General features: G+C 35.7%; 1 protein-coding gene across 7 annotated transcripts in view; it reads left to right on the forward strand.

Annotated features, from left to right (window-relative positions):
• Positions 1-15929, forward strand: part of ARHGAP15 (Rho GTPase activating protein 15) — a 392541-nt gene that overhangs the window by 195792 nt on the left and 180820 nt on the right. The gene's annotated exons all lie outside the window — the stretch shown is intronic.

Consider the following 15929-nt stretch of genomic DNA (forward strand, 5'->3'; position numbering starts at 1 on the left):
ATTATAATGTTTCCTTAATTCTTTGTTTTATTTCTACTTCACTTTCCAAAATCCTTCCAGAGTTTACTATTTGTGTTGAAAAAACATATTTTTAAATTGGGCATAACCAACTTCCATATAAACATTTGGCAGGGAAATCAGTGCATGTTCACTTAATTCATTTTTATTGAACCAAGTCCAGAATTTTAGTCAGGAAAAAGTTAGATATTAATCATATCTGAGCAAGATCATTAAATTTTCCTTTACCTATTTGAACAGCAGTATCATTATAGAGCCATGAGAAGTTAACTCACTTATTAATCTTTACAATTACATAAAAATGATCATTTTTATAGTACTTAAGAGTAGCTTTTACCCATTATATGAAGAGTATGTGGGAATATTACAATATAATATAATGTATTTTTATAGATGTGACCTGTGACTTATTGGTCTGCTTTCTGACACACAGCTCTCTGGAAAAGCTATCTGTTTGAGCTTAGATAATCTTTAATTGTTTCATATTCCTTATGCTCATTTATGGAGCATACTAGTAAATAGGGAGATAGTCAGTGAGTTATTAATTTCCTCATTATTACTCAATTATCACTACTGCATTCTTCATTTTTATGGATAATTATATCATAAAAGAAGGTATATTACACTGCCCACCACAGTTAAGTATGAATGACAGTGATAGCTAACGTAAGACCGAATTAGTTAAAGAAAATCAATCAGAAATCCCCACTACAGATTACTATCTGGTTTCTTCTGCCTTTTCCAGCAAATGTTTCTCATCTTTGACTTTGAAATGCAACAGTTTAAACTGGGTTCTTGTTTCAGTGGACTAATCCCTTTTTATAAATCATGTTCAAGTGCTGAAATAATTTGCACATCGTTTAGAGTATTTGCTTTGAAACATTCACCTTAAGCCCTTTTGTATATCCTTTCTCTTGAAAGATTTGCAATATTTGTTTTGTTCTCTGAGGTATAAAAGACCTGAGTAAACTTTATTCCTGTTGTTTCAAGATTAGTGAAATAAAATGCATATTTATGCAACTGGGACTGAAAGGAGCTTTAGTAAAGATGATCATACATATGACCCATGGGAGTGTTATAACACAAAATGTCTGCCTTAATATCTCCTTAGGTTTGTCCAAAACACTGTTGAAGGACTTAAGTTCAAAGAAAAAAAGAGTTACAAATCCATATTTCTTCTTTGTTCCAAAGAAGTGAGATGCTATATATTTTTCTTAACAAAATAAACTCCTACATGCACATTCCAGATAAACTTGATATGGAGTGAAGTAGAGACTGGATAGTTATGATTACTTTAAGTTTTTTCCCACTGAATTACACATACTGACAAAGTGTTTAAGAAAACTACTTCTGGGGAAAACATGCAGTTGCTGTTTCAAACATACCCTTGCATCAGAAAAAAAGCAATTACAAAGAAATCAAGTATTTTGGATATTATTGGAGTTAAGATGTTATGCCCCTTCCCACATACTAAAAGTAAGGTCGACTGTTGTCATGAGGAAAATATATTTATTCTGACTTTTATCACTTTGAAGCCCAAATATCCAACATATCTGATAGTTTGGTGAAGTCTCCTTACTAAGTAGATCTTTGTCTGCATTAGAAAGTAAAACTAAAGGTTTTTGTATATTGTACAGAACGTCTTCATTTCTGTAGTTTAAAGCAATAGATAATGCAGACAGTTACATCTGCTTGACGCTCTATCACTTGCATTGTCAGTATATCTTCATTTTTGTATTTCTTCACAGTGAAAGAATATAGGCTGACAACTGCTAACACCTAAATAGACACAGGCATTTTCACTGCCTTTGGAAAGAGGTCAGAATCAGAGCAAGTGAGAAGGATTTTCTGAGATCTGTTCTTTGGATATGAAGAGAGAGACCAGATTTCCACCACTCCTGTGAGCTTAAGTCTGAAGCCTCTTGCTGTATTTATTGAAATGACTATCACAATTTCAAGTTTGTAGCCAGGAAAAATGATTCTCGCACTACACTAAATTGTGAGGTTTCGATACTATTTACAACTAATCCAGATGCAATCCTTTTGGCACTTTGGGAGGAATGTAACAGAAATAAGGAGGTTTTTAGGTTATAAAATTCTAAATTAAGCCCAATTAGAGAGACCACAAATCAGTCTTTAGATAGGAATACCTACTGTCCAGACTCAACTTTTTCCCCGTGGCAAAATTATTTAAATGTTTGTACCTTCCAGGTTAGACAATGTATTTAATTTAAATCACAACCTTCAAACCCAAATATTGAAAGACCAATTTAATGAATGAAAGTATGGCACAGTCTCCTGGACAAAGTGTATTAGTGCTTGAAAAGGGAATGTTCTTTGTAGGATCACTTATTTATTCCACCGGCTGCCTACTGATGTGCAGATAAAAAGGTCATGCCTGTGAAAGTCACAGGGTTGAAAACCATGGAAGGGTTAAATGCTGCATTGTTTATCAATTAAGTAAAAGTTTCCAACTAGCTGGCTTTAAATATTGATGTTGAAGAGAACACTATGACATATGCGCATTTCCCCTCACCACCAAGGATATTTGGCTCCATTTAATTAATTCCATTGGCCATTGTCTTAAGCATGTCCAGGATTCACCCAAGAGGAATTCATTTGCCTTACTGTTATTGAAAAGTGTAACATAGCATTATCTGCCTCAGACAGACTTTTCGCAGCATTGAATCAATTCCCCAGTTCTTGAAAACAACTACCCCATTTGATTCCTTCCATAATTAATGAAATTCAGTAGTAATGTGTTTACCCCTCAGCTCAGGCTGAAAGAGCGTTCCAAAGTTTTCAAAGCTGAAAGCGTTCTGATTTTCAGCCTAAATGTGCTTGTGGTACATACGTGTGCTTGTGTCAGCGTTTAGCTAGCATTTTATTTTCAGCAGTTCTTTTCTGTTTCAGGTCTACCACCCCAAACAGAGTTACAGACAGCAGTCTTACTCCTTCTTCTGCTTGATTTGGTAGATTAAGCCAGCCAAAACTTGCAGTTGTCTTTCCCATGTTAAGCTGCTTCTCTTTTTCCTGATTGTCCCAAATCAGCCTTTTCTGAATCTGCCCCAGTTTCAGTCCATATTTCTTGCACCTGGATATTCAAGGAAAGGTCTTCCCACAGCCATGGGAAGTGGAATTCATTCTTCCATATGGAAATGGCTGGCCTGATACTGTGTATTCACCTGTTTCATGGCCCCTTTTTTTTTTAAAGGTAAAAAGTAAACAACAGGAACATGTAGATCCTGCTGTCCTTTAACCCTTTGCAACAAATGCATTCTCTGTGAAAACCAAAGAGTAAGCCTGACTTAAGCTTTTTTTATTGCATATAAAGTTTGTTCCTACATGTGGTAATGGCTTTGTAACTAATTTTTTAAGGCGTTCAATTTAAAATGAAAAGTAATATTCTTATAAAACTGAGCAACTCTTTTCAAACAGCGTATTTTAATGAAATGAAATTAAAACAAATTAAAATACTGCAGCGTCGATACATTAAAAAAAAAAATCACCCCCCCCCAAAAAAAAAACAAACAACCAAAAGCCCAAAACTTGGAGAGAAAAAGGCTTAGCTGAAATTATCATGTCTGATATAAACTGACAATTATATGCATCCCACTAGCCTGGCACTTTTCAAACATTGTGGTGAAAATGTCTAATATGTATCTAATATTTTGCTTGGAGGTAACATGCCTTCTGGGATAAGAATTAAAGGACAAAGTAAAACAGAGGCAAACAAACCTGGTGCTGTCTTGTCCATAATACCTTTTGGGAGTAGTCTATGGAATAAACTGGCTTCTGAACAGCACCCAGGTTTTCTCTTAGGAAAAGATGCCTGGAAGGACCAGAAAGTTGATTAAAAATTAAGTAGTGCAGGTGATGATTTCAAGATTACACTTTTACTGTCTTTCAGACTGTACATATATTTCACTTAAATCAAAATCTTTGTCTCATTGCTATGGTTTCTAAGAAGACAAGAAGTTTTGTTCCTGCAAAAATAAGTTTTGTATATGTTTCTGTGGGAAAAAATACATACATATTACATATGAAAACATACGTGTGGTATCTGTCGTCTGTGTAAGATTATAGATAGTTATTTTAGGGTACTATGATGCTCCTTCCTTTCTTCATATAGTGGTATTTCAGTGATATGTTTGAATGAAAAACAAAAGACAGCACTAAAAATTAAGAGAAATAACGAAATCTTAGCACTGTAATATCTGAATTCTTATACAATCTTATCTGAAGATCACTCAGTATGATGAATCAAGGGTAGTACTGATATTAAGGCACAATTGTAAACAGTGGAATACTTGATTTATTGTTGAAACTTTGCTTTTAGCATAAATTATACATTAGTAATTCCTGAACTGAAAGCTGAAGTCTTGATTATAAAATCTTTTGCTAGGTTTCAGATTTGGGGCATCCAAATTTGGAAAAGCTAATTTGGAATTCACTTATGAGAAGAGTAAACTTTTCTGTTAATTGCTCAAGTGACTTGAGGGATGGAGGCAGAAGAAAAGGTGAGGAACAGGCTTAAGCAAAAAGGAGTCAAAATGGTGCCATGGAGAAAGGGAAAGAAAATGAAAGGATCCTGAAGCATCCTGCTGGTTTGTTGAATCATTTGTCTGAATTTTGCTTTAATCTGCGGAACTGTAGCAGATAGTGCCTACTGAATGCAAAACAGTACCACTCAAACACAGCAGTCTTTTCATAGGGTATACTTAAAAATTATTTGCAATTGGTGAATGTGAGAATGGAGAGGATCCATTAAAGCTATACTTTCTGTTATTAATAACGCACAATGAAAATGTTTTTTGAAAATGTATCTTTTATTTTATGGGGTTTTGTCCAGAAAAAAAATAATTTAGCAGAATTCACCTTTTCGAAACAATTGTTTATTTAGAATTTATCTGTAGCTGGTTTTGTTCAATATCCAGGTCATTCATAAAAATAAGGCTTTCTAATTCTGCAACAGAATAGTCATAATACTCAGATGATAATCGTCATCCAGGGTCTGGACAGCAGGACTTCAAAAGGAGAGTTCTCTGCTCTCCGGTTTCCTTATTCTCTCTAAGCTCAGAAGATTTCAACTATCAAACATAAATTAAGTTTTATTGGTTGATAGTCTAATTGCATTTGTATTATCTTTCCCCTTAATATTATTTTCTTTTCTCTGTGTTGGATTTCATCCAAATATTATTACTTCCATGAAGCAGTTTTCTTAACACATTTTGCTTTTGCTTTGATGCTTAACTGCTTAACGCATGAATGCTGCAATTAGGTGCTGGTTCCTGGTAATAGTTTTCCTTCTGTAAGGAAAAGTTTCTACAGTCTTCTGGGCTTTGCTTATATTTGATAGAGCACTTCAGTTGAGACTTTTCAAGGACAAGATAAGGTTTGGTTAAACATCTGAACTTTTGAATGTTTATCTGAACTAGATTCAACCTCTAAATTTGTCTATCATTAGTTATTTTGTTTTTCTTTTTAGAGACTAAATTATACTATTAAATATGTTCTAAAGTAGGTTAAGCCCCTGTGCAGTTTGTCAGCCGGAACATTAATTTAAAAGCTAAACCAGCTTTCTATTGCATCTTTTTAATATTTTGTCTGAATTTTCACCATGGCTGGCCAAACAGAGTCAGTGCACCCATGCAAACACCACATGGAGCTGACTGAAGTGTCTCAATGTTCTTGTGATGACTGGCCTAAATTTACCTCATGAAAAGATCATTATATATTGCAATTATTTGCCTGCTCAGGCAGTTTGTCCCAGTGCAGCTGTTCTGGAGATTGGATGAAGTACTAAATGTCACCACATGCTCTGCAGTGTCTCTGGATATTTTCCCCTCCAAACATGGACTTGGGGTCCCAGCTACTGCTGCAGCAAACTTGTTGCACCAGCAGTGTAGGACATGCTCATTTGTGGGGTCCCAGTTACTCATGCATTCAGCTGATCACCTTTTTGTGTTCTCTTCATACTCATGTCTTGAATGTACTGACCCAGATCTTGCCGTCATGCTGCCTGTGTGATGAGAAAGAGCCACCACCAGACTAGAGAGAGGATGGGTGGGTGCTGCAGAAAGCCAGAAGCAGAGTTCCTAGACCACCTTGCACCTTGACCAAAGCTACACTTGGTAGTGCAAGGAAGAGAGAGAGCAACATACAGTTTCTATCTGCTGTTACACAACCAAACTGTATGACTTGATCTTTATTAGAAGACCAACTTCTCATAAAGCCAATGCTAAAAAAGCCCACACCTCACTTAAACACACTGGAATCAGAGCTTTCAGGTAAGCATTCAAATTTAGATGACTAAATGCATCAGGAGCTTCATTCTGGGCTTTCTTTTTCCTCCTGCTAATTGCATTGTCTCAGCTCAAGAGGCTGGCCTGTAGCATATCTCACAAGGCACTTTCTTCCACTAACAGCCTCTATAGGTTAGGCTCACACAAAAACTATAGCCTCCTTTTGATCTGCTTTGTGGTTTGATGTTGATTTTATGCAAATCCAAAAGCACCTTTAGTGGAAGTCTTTCTTGTGTCCTCACAGTGCAACTCTCATATTACCTTGTAAGAAAAAGCTGCAACTCTTGAAAAGTTTGAAAATCAATTGTGTTTTCACAAATAGAAATAATTTCCATACATCATAAAATGAAGTTGATGGAGGTCAAAGCCACTTTGTCTAAGGTTTATGTTTATGTGAATAGGGATGTTGGGGATTCTAATCAGAACTTCACTTTAAATAAAAATTCTTAAATACATCTACATATTCTTTTTTATAATGAGCTCATGGGCAATCTTTTGGTCTGTTATACTTACTCTAATGATTTAATTGAGGTAAAGATAATTTGATAGAGTTGACATATCAAGAGAGTACAGCAAATGGATTTCAGAGTTTTGGCTAAATATTTCTTGATTACTTAAAAGATAAAGGGTGTGCCTTTCTCCATAAACTATCTCATCTGCATTCACTGGAAAGTCTTAAATTTGCTGTATGCAAGAGAAAAATATGTTGTTACTTCTATTTCAAAACAGTAATTATATGTCACTATTATTTCTCATTGGAAAGAAGCAATTTTAACATGTTGCTTTTCATAACTTAAGCACTATGAATTAATTCTATCATTAATTGTATGAGGAGTCTTAGGAGTTCATTATGGGTCAGAAAATATAAGGTTATGAATAGAACTGGAAAATAAGTTCAATAGAAATGTAAATTAATTTTAATATAATTTAATTTTTAAATTTAGAAGTAAAAAATATAATTAGTAAGTTTCGTTAAAAATAATATATAGTATAATATTCTTCCTGGAAAGGTACAATAAGAATGGATCCAAATAAAAGTTTCAACAGGTATCCAAAGACATGTCTAAATTTAAATATGTGAATAATTTTATGACTCTAAAGAAGGATGATATAAATACAGCAGTGCCAAGTCTCCCTTGTTCTCTACAGATAACTAGCTCATTTTTCAAAACATAAGGCAGAATTACATGTTGGTTTTCAAGTTAAAAGTGCACACATGGCTGGCAATATCCAGCCACTCAAAGGGTTTCCTTTTGGCATAACAGTCTACCTGGTTCTCCTGGTAGAAAAAGGAACCATATGATTTTCTTGTCCTTTTGCCAGAGCATTTAGTGTAAGTGATGACTATTCATATTATCTGGAAAAGGTTGAAAAGGGTTTTTTTAGAGTAATTCATTCAGAAGGTAAGCTTAAAGACTTGAAAATTATTTACATATATTCCGCAACAGAAGGGGAAAAAAAAACCCAACCAGAACTCCATATTCTAAAAAATACTGAATGCATTATTTGTTGTACATTACTTGTTCAACACTATTAGGAATCTTGCACTATCTTCCTCAACCTTTAGTTGCATTTTTTTTTTCTTTTGGGAACTATGCTTAAATATTTTTATAGTATTTACATCAACTCCAAAAGTCATTAATTCACATATTGCAGTTTTTTTTTTTCTTAATAACTACTGTGTTTTATATGAGCGAATGATACTCTATGGCTGAAAACAGTGGAATAGGGCAACAGTGAGTCACCCAGATAGCAGAGGTCAAGGACTACCCTTCCACTCTTGTGTGTAAAATTCTCCTGGGAATTTTAGCAAGCCTCTCTAAAGAACAGTACACCAAATTCAAAAAGCATCTCCATCATGCTCCTTTTTTTGTCCATAATCATCTGTAATTAGATCACTCTTTACCTGAAAATTTATAGAAAGCAGCTGCTGAAGGAGGCTTGAGATGAGATGAGTGAGTCCTCAGTGATCTGTGTTCATACAAAATCACTCTCAGTACAGGGTAGATAAAGAACAGCAGCTAGTATTTGCAAAGAGACTGTCGAGTCCTAATCCCTGACACGAGCTAGGAGAGACCAGTTTCCCCTTCCTAAGCGTGCTGTACTCTCTCTTCCTAGAGCCTGAATAGTCTGACTTTGTGTACTGCAGCAGATTTCATCCAAGTCCCACATGGTTTACATTAGATGAACATAAACTGATCGTACTGTGTGAATAAAATGAATTCATTGATTTCTGGCATTGTGGTTTTTGTAGTCAAGTTAAGTGTGTATAATAACATTTCTAATCTTGTGACAATACCAAAAAAAAATGTGGAAAGAAAGGCTTAGGGTGCCCTGGCTGATCTAGTCCCTTCCCTCCTGTCACAAGGTAACTTGTTTTGTATCCTCTTTCACAAATTTATTAAGCTTCACCTTAAGTTCTTTCAGTTTTATTTGCCACCATGACTTCTTTGAAAGGGTGCTTTAGAACTTCATATTATGGCCAGTTTATACTCATTTATTCTTGTGCCAACATTGTTCTGCAGTTTAAAATGCTCTTCTCCCTCCCTGCTGTCCTCTTCTCCTCTCCTGCTCCTTTTCCCACCCCCACCAACAAATTCATAGAGAACAATCACAGCCTTTCTCAGCCATTTTCTAACTGGCCAAATGTGCTAAGCTCCCCATCTGCTTTTGAAAGCTCAGCAGCCACATTCTCCTGGTTCTTCTCACGGCTGCTGCCTGCACCTGGTGTGAATTTCCACCTCACACATGAGTGTCCAAGGCTGCACACTCATAAGAAAAAAATATTCTGCATTAGTCCTTCCCTAACCATGCATTGAGTACTTGGAGTTCTGGCTTCTCTAGATTCCGATCTCAATGTTACTGAGATTTGGTCTCATATCCCTATTCTTGTGAAATTGATGATGCTTCCCAGACTTGATTCAGCAACAGATAGTTTTGGAATGCTCCTACTTCTTCTGTTGAAGACATTAATGAAAGCACAAAGGTCAGTTCCACCAGTTGCACTGGTAACTTTCCTTCAATGCAGTAGTTTTCCTTTAAACAAGGGTCATTTTAACACCTTATTTAGTCACTTCACAATTATTGTTTTAATTCTCTACATCAACTCTAGTTTAGATAACAATTTCCCATTTGGCATCATATCAAATGCACAACTGAAGTCCAAATAGATTTTGTCTCTTACATTTCCTTTTTCTAAAGACCATTTATTTTATTAAAGAAATATTTCAGATTAGTTTAGTACGATCTTCCTTTATAAATCCAATACATACTTAGAAATATTGCTTTACTTTTCTAAATATTTATGGTGTAGATACCACTAACAAAATCTGTGTGGGGAGTGCCAGTTTGTTTCACAATGTAAGCATGTAGTGGTGTTTAACATACTATTCATTTATTTCCGTTTCTTATGAGTGGGGGACAAAATTTTTAAAAAGTTTATATGCATAACAGCATGATGCAAAATATGAATTATATAGTCATTTTATTGAATCTTTACTGCTAATGCCCACCAATTTCATGAAGTGTAATGACACTACCAAGCACTTAAGTTGTTAGGCTGTCATATTACAGACAAGTTATTTGTGCTATATAATCACTGTTTTCTTTTTCCTGTTGTTGATTTCTGAGCTTGCTGCCCAAACATTTGTAAATGTAGATATACTTGCTGTGACAAATATCTGGTTTAAGACCATAAACCTGAATGACCTCAGGCCCTTTGGTGCTTATGCAAACAAAATCTTCCCGGGATCTCTGGCTAACGATACCCATTCTCTTACCTGATGCTGCAGTCCTTGGATCTGTGCTCTGTAGCTAGAAAATCTGTAATTTTAAAGTTTATCATAAACAGATGGATTAGGGGTAATGCCTGATTTCTCCACTTCACCTGCCAGTCATTTTTATAGTTCTTGTAAACAGCCTCTCATTGTACTCTTTAACAAAAAGCATACAGTAATTATAGTGCGGGGATAACTTATGTAACCTGCCGAAGAATTGCACTAAGATATAAAATAGGATGACTGACAAAAATCATTATCTAAATAAAGCAGGTGAAGTGAATTATTTATTCTTCATGAGCAGACTTTATTGACTCCATCTCAGAGCATCACAAAGAAAAAGGGGGCAGGGACTTGGTGGTGTCAGTCTCAAAACTTTGGTACATGTTGAAAAACTTACTCTTTATGCAGGTAATAATGCATGCTGCTCCTTAAAGAACTAGTGGTAGTCTTACATCTGCTGCAGGCCAAAAATATCTGAATAAATGCTGAATTTCAAGTTCCAATGAAATCCAATAAAACTTAAAGTCATGAGTCATTACATATTCTTAAATTACAGTGTCTCCTGTAACATAGGCATAGTCATATGCTTCTTCATGTTAAGATATATTTCTTCAGAGGGATGAGACTCTCAGCAATTAAGCATTCCCATTACTTGAAATTAATTAATTATCTAATTAATACCTTTAAATTAATATTTTCACACATATGTGATAGAACTGCTTTTAGACTGGCACTTTCATTATAAAAAAATCATAGGACCTACTTCTACCACCCCTATTACCGTCTTAGATTTGTTTCAGTACTGCAAGATGCTGTTAAAGACTCTGGATATGAAGCTGTAAAGCACTTCAGAAAATTGTTAGCTTAATGAATCAGAGATCACAGTTAAGCCCATGGATCTGTTCATCTGTATTTTAAGAAAGTTAAGCTAGGATTTTGATCAGTGTATTCTGTATTTTGAATGGTCAAGCTTGTCAATTTCAGTATTCCTTGGGAAAAGAATTATTAAGTCTCAGTTTATGGGTGTTACTGTTATACTAAAAGTTATCTCCAAAACTGCCTGAAATTTTAAGGTCCTCCAGAAGATGAAAAAAAATTGTGTGGTTCAGATGAGTTGTGGTTTGCTGTTTGTTTTTTTGTTTTTTGGTTGTTTTTTTTTCCTGCAGAAGAAAGCTGATGAAAGAGGAAGTATGAATGTAAGGCTCTTCAAATTTCTTAATTCCTTATCCGCTCCCAGGGCTGCTTTTCATTCTGTATGAGCCCTTTCTATCCAAATGTATTGCATAGGATAATTTGGGATGCTCTAATATACAGATAAGCATCATAATAATGTATTTCAGTTAGGAAGAGGTACTTGGAAGAAATTGGTTTTGCAATACACATGATGTGAAACAATCAATAGTGCTTTAGTCTGACAAGCAGTCAATACCCATTGTCACAGTTCAGAAAGTCATTAATGAGTAGTTCTTCATAAAACCGATGTTTTCAACATGTTTGAAGTCTTCAGGTGTAGTGTACCTGGCAGGAAGCAATCATAGGTAAACCATTTGAATTATGTATAAATGTTTTGTAAATTCAGAGTGAAATAAAAGTCATTGGAAGAAATGTGAGATCGTGTTACATGGAGTTACAAAATCTTGCCAATAAAATATGGAGCTGTTTCAAACATATGAAAATATTTTGTTTTCTGAATCACTCAGGTTCTGTGCAGAACATCACAACCAGGAAAAACAGTCTTCTAGAAATATATTGTCTGCATACTTGACTAAATTCACCAAAAGGCATCTCATAAAAATTTTGATCTTTGCCCTGAAAAGATTAGATTAGGGCATTGTCTGGTTCTTCTGGTTGTGGCCAGGGCAAAACTCTAAAGGAAGGCTTTTGTAACTTCACCTTGTAAATATGTTAGCTACTGTTTATTTCTGCTTAAATTATGTTTACTCTCATTGCATTATATATACAATTTAGTGCACTAAATTGCAGCAAGTAATTCTTCATGTGTACATCTCAAAACTTTGACTCTGATGGTATTATTTCTGCAGAACTCTGTGATTTGGAGGTAATGCATAATTCTTTCTTTCCACCTGTCTTCTTGTGTAAAAACTCTTGTACAGACTCTATTTTGTCATTTTACATGTTACTCTTCTATTTATATCTTATGAGGAATATTAAGGTTAGAGTTGCATCAATGACTAAGTATTGATGCAACTAAGTATAACGGTCCAAAAAAAAGGTCAGTTTTCTTTACTTCGTGTTTCTCTTTTTTTTTCCCCCAAAGAATTTAGTTTATAATTATCCTTCCTAATTCAGCTGATGTTGTTTCAGCGCTATCCAATATGAAGGGCCAAAGATGTGTTTATACATTTTTTATTTTTTTTTTTTTTTACTCAATCTCTATTGCACTTCCCTAATGTGATAAACTGTTGTGATTTCATATGTCTTATTTCTAGAGTAAATTATCTGAGGAAAAGGTCTTGTCTTTTTTTTCATTTGTCCCTTCATACCTCTCCCACCTGTGGGAAAAATAGATATATCATAAAGTGACCAAAGTCACTATAAATGCTTTTCTGGATATCAGGGTCCAACTTTATTTCCAGCTAAACATGGAAGTCACCCAGTATTCAGGTTACATTTTTGGTGTTGGATTGAAGTGTCCTTGCAACCACTTGCACTTGCAGAAGAAATTTATCATAATATTGGACTCTGTTGGGTTCTCCTGTACATGTACTATAAAAAACCCTGGACCCACCCAGAGCAAGCATGTGTTTTCTTTTTCTGTCTCAGAAGCAACATAACAAGTACTTAAATGAAGTCTGCGCAAAGGGAGGGGAATTAACTTTCTTGTCTATGTTGATTTTGAAACATTAATGTGAATATGTCAGTGTGTGTAGCTTTAGAAATCAAGAGTATGGGGTTATTTAGTACAAGGAATCACATGGCACACCTATCCAGTGTATACCAGGGAACATACAGTAGAAAAAGCAGTAGATTTTATTTCCTATTATTTTATACTGAGGTCCTTAAGTAGCCTGTATAACATCTGTATGGAACCACTTTCCACTTTTTTATGTTGTTTAACTTTTGCCAGCCCTCTTTCATGGATGATTCTTATGGCTGAAGTGAGAACCTGAAATTTAAAAGGGAAGGTACTACAAAGATATAAATTATTTGGTTTGAGTTTTATAACTACTTTTTAATTATTATTTGGAAGCAACATTTGGTCCTCTTTGTATTTCCAAATATAATAGCAAAATCATTTTAATGTGGGGTTATCACGAGAAGAATGGTTTGGCAAGAGAAGGAATATTTCTAAGTGAGATCCCAACAAGAATATTTCTGGCGAAGGCTGGTTTTGGAACATGCTATCTAAACCCTTGAATTTCTGGGAGGCTTGGAGTTTCCCTCTGGTGACTCACACATGCTTAATAGAATAAAATAAGAAATTCATTGAAATTAACTTTGCTGCTGTTTTTAACTATGCGTTATACAACTCAACATGGAGCATACGAAAGTGTCCATAACAATAATTATTCCTACCTCTAGATGTAGTTTTAACACCATAATAGCTCTTTCAGGTATAAAACTTCCAGCTGGGTTAATACATCATTCTAAACAGAGGGATCTTACCATTCACTGTATGACCACATTCACTCCAGTTAGAATATCTTCACAAATCTGGTGCATAATCAGAGCTAAGCATGTAGTTCAAGTGGGCAAAAATGCTTCAGAGTCCTGCAGAATGGAAAATGTGGCAGGCACATTAAGTGGCTTAAAAGATATTTTCACTCCTGCCCTCTACTCTGCTCTTGTGAGACCTCACTTGGAGTATTGTGTGCAGTTCTGGTCTCCTCAACATAAAAAGGACATGGAACTGTTGGAACAAGTCCAGAGAAGGGCCACGAGGATGATCAGGGGACTGGAGCACCTCCCGTATGAAGATAGGCTGAGGAAGTTGGGGCTGTTCAGCCTGGAGAAGAGAGAGCTGCATGGAGACCTCATAACAGCCTTCCAGTATTTGAAGGGGGCCTATAAGGATGCTAGGGAGGGACTCTTCATTAGGGACCGTGGTGATAGGACAAGAGGTAACAGGTTAAAACTTAAACAGGGGAAGTTTATACTGGATATAAGGAAAAAATTCTTTACTGTGAGGGTGGTGAGGCACCGGAATGGGTTGCCCAGTGAGGCTGTGAATGCTCCATCCCTGGCAGTGTTCAAGGCCAGGTTGGACAGAGCCTTGGGTGACATGGTTTAGTGTGAGGTGTCCCTACCCATGGCAGGGGTGTTGGAACTAGGTGATCTTAAGGTTCTTTCCAACCCTAGCTATTCTATGCTTTATACTGAGGAAGCTTCACTCTAAGTTGGGAAAAAGCAAACACAAATATGAATCACTATGGACAAAATGACCATAAGCAACAAGTGAGTCCCCAAACTAAACACAATTCACTGTTTCAAAATACCATTAAGATGCAGAATTAGAAACATACATTTGTTGTTCTTTTTATAGCGCATCCAAGTAAACTTGGAATTTCAGCTTGTCCCTGCCAAGGACTACTCAATTTCAAACAAAAAGTCCTCCACTATAATGTTAAAAAAGCACCAACCATCAATTGAATGCTAATCTTTATATTATGATACATCACTCCAAGAATGCTACCATTAAAAAATGTGAATTCTATTTTTCATAAGTGATGGATTACTGTACCAAGCTATGTATTTTCCAATAAAGTGTCATTTTATTTGTCCTGTGTGATTACTAGTTTGTGGAAGTATGTGTGGGGTCATTTTAGTGCTGTGGGAAAATGAAGCGCTCTTCTGTTAAAATCAGTAGTGAAATCAGAAGCAAACTATGCTCTGATCATCATAGGCATGTGTTTAAATATTGCTTTCCTTAATTGGCTATGTTCTATTTACTTGAACAATTTGGCAAGTTTTTCTCCCTTGACAACAGCAAAACGTAAACTATTTCATAAGTTTGGCTGTTAAAATCAGATTTCTAATGTAAACCGCAATGTTCCAGGGTTGTTACTGTTGTTTAACCAGTTGTTCTAGCTTGCCATTGTTTTATAATTGTGCACGTTTAAACATTCTGGTTCTGTTTATAACTTCTTGCTACAAAATGACCCAATAACATTGATCATAATTTTATTTTAGCTATCTCTCTACCCTTGGATCCTCTATATGAAGATCACTGCATATAGGCAAGACTCGGTCTGGATGTGGAGATTAGGAAACATCTCTGTAACTGCAGCTAAATTATCCAGGGTACTGTTTAGAAATTCTGTGGAAGAGACAATGGACTGACCGACTCCTGCAAATTTAACTTGTGGACAATGCTGTGTTTTGGTGGATTGATTGATTAATTTATTGATTTTCAAGAGAAGATGGAAAGCTATTATTTTCCACAGGAAGCAAAAGCCCCTCTGTCAGCTGGAGGCCTTTGCCAGGGAAAGCAGGACAGCTCTGGTTCCCTATTTGCCTACTCAGCATTTGAGGGAATGGGCAAGCGTGAAAGCTCAAGCGCACACAGGACAAGGGTTATTCAAGGGTGGTGAGGCTCAAGTGAATTGTTATCAGACTTTAAAAATCTGACTGTCCAAGGAAATCTTTGAAGAAGGTCTTCCCATGACATTGCTTCTGCTTCTGGAGCATGTTGATTTCTCTTTCACACTAATACTGCCTATTTTGGTAGCTATGACAGTGCCCTGCAAGCACCTCAGCAGAGAAAAAGTTAAATTTATACCTTTGAAACTTTCTCCAGGGGATTTTGTGCAGCTGGGTTCTATGTCTTCTTGACACAGAGCAGGAATAAATTGAGGTCCAAATGTTT

This window comes from Pezoporus flaviventris, unplaced genomic scaffold (assembly GCF_033815535.1).
Source record: "Pezoporus flaviventris isolate CSIRO_AGI_PZ_B2104156 unplaced genomic scaffold, CSIRO_AGI_Pfla_v1 ptg000001l, whole genome shotgun sequence".
Taxonomy (NCBI): Eukaryota; Metazoa; Chordata; class Aves; order Psittaciformes; family Psittacidae; genus Pezoporus; species Pezoporus flaviventris.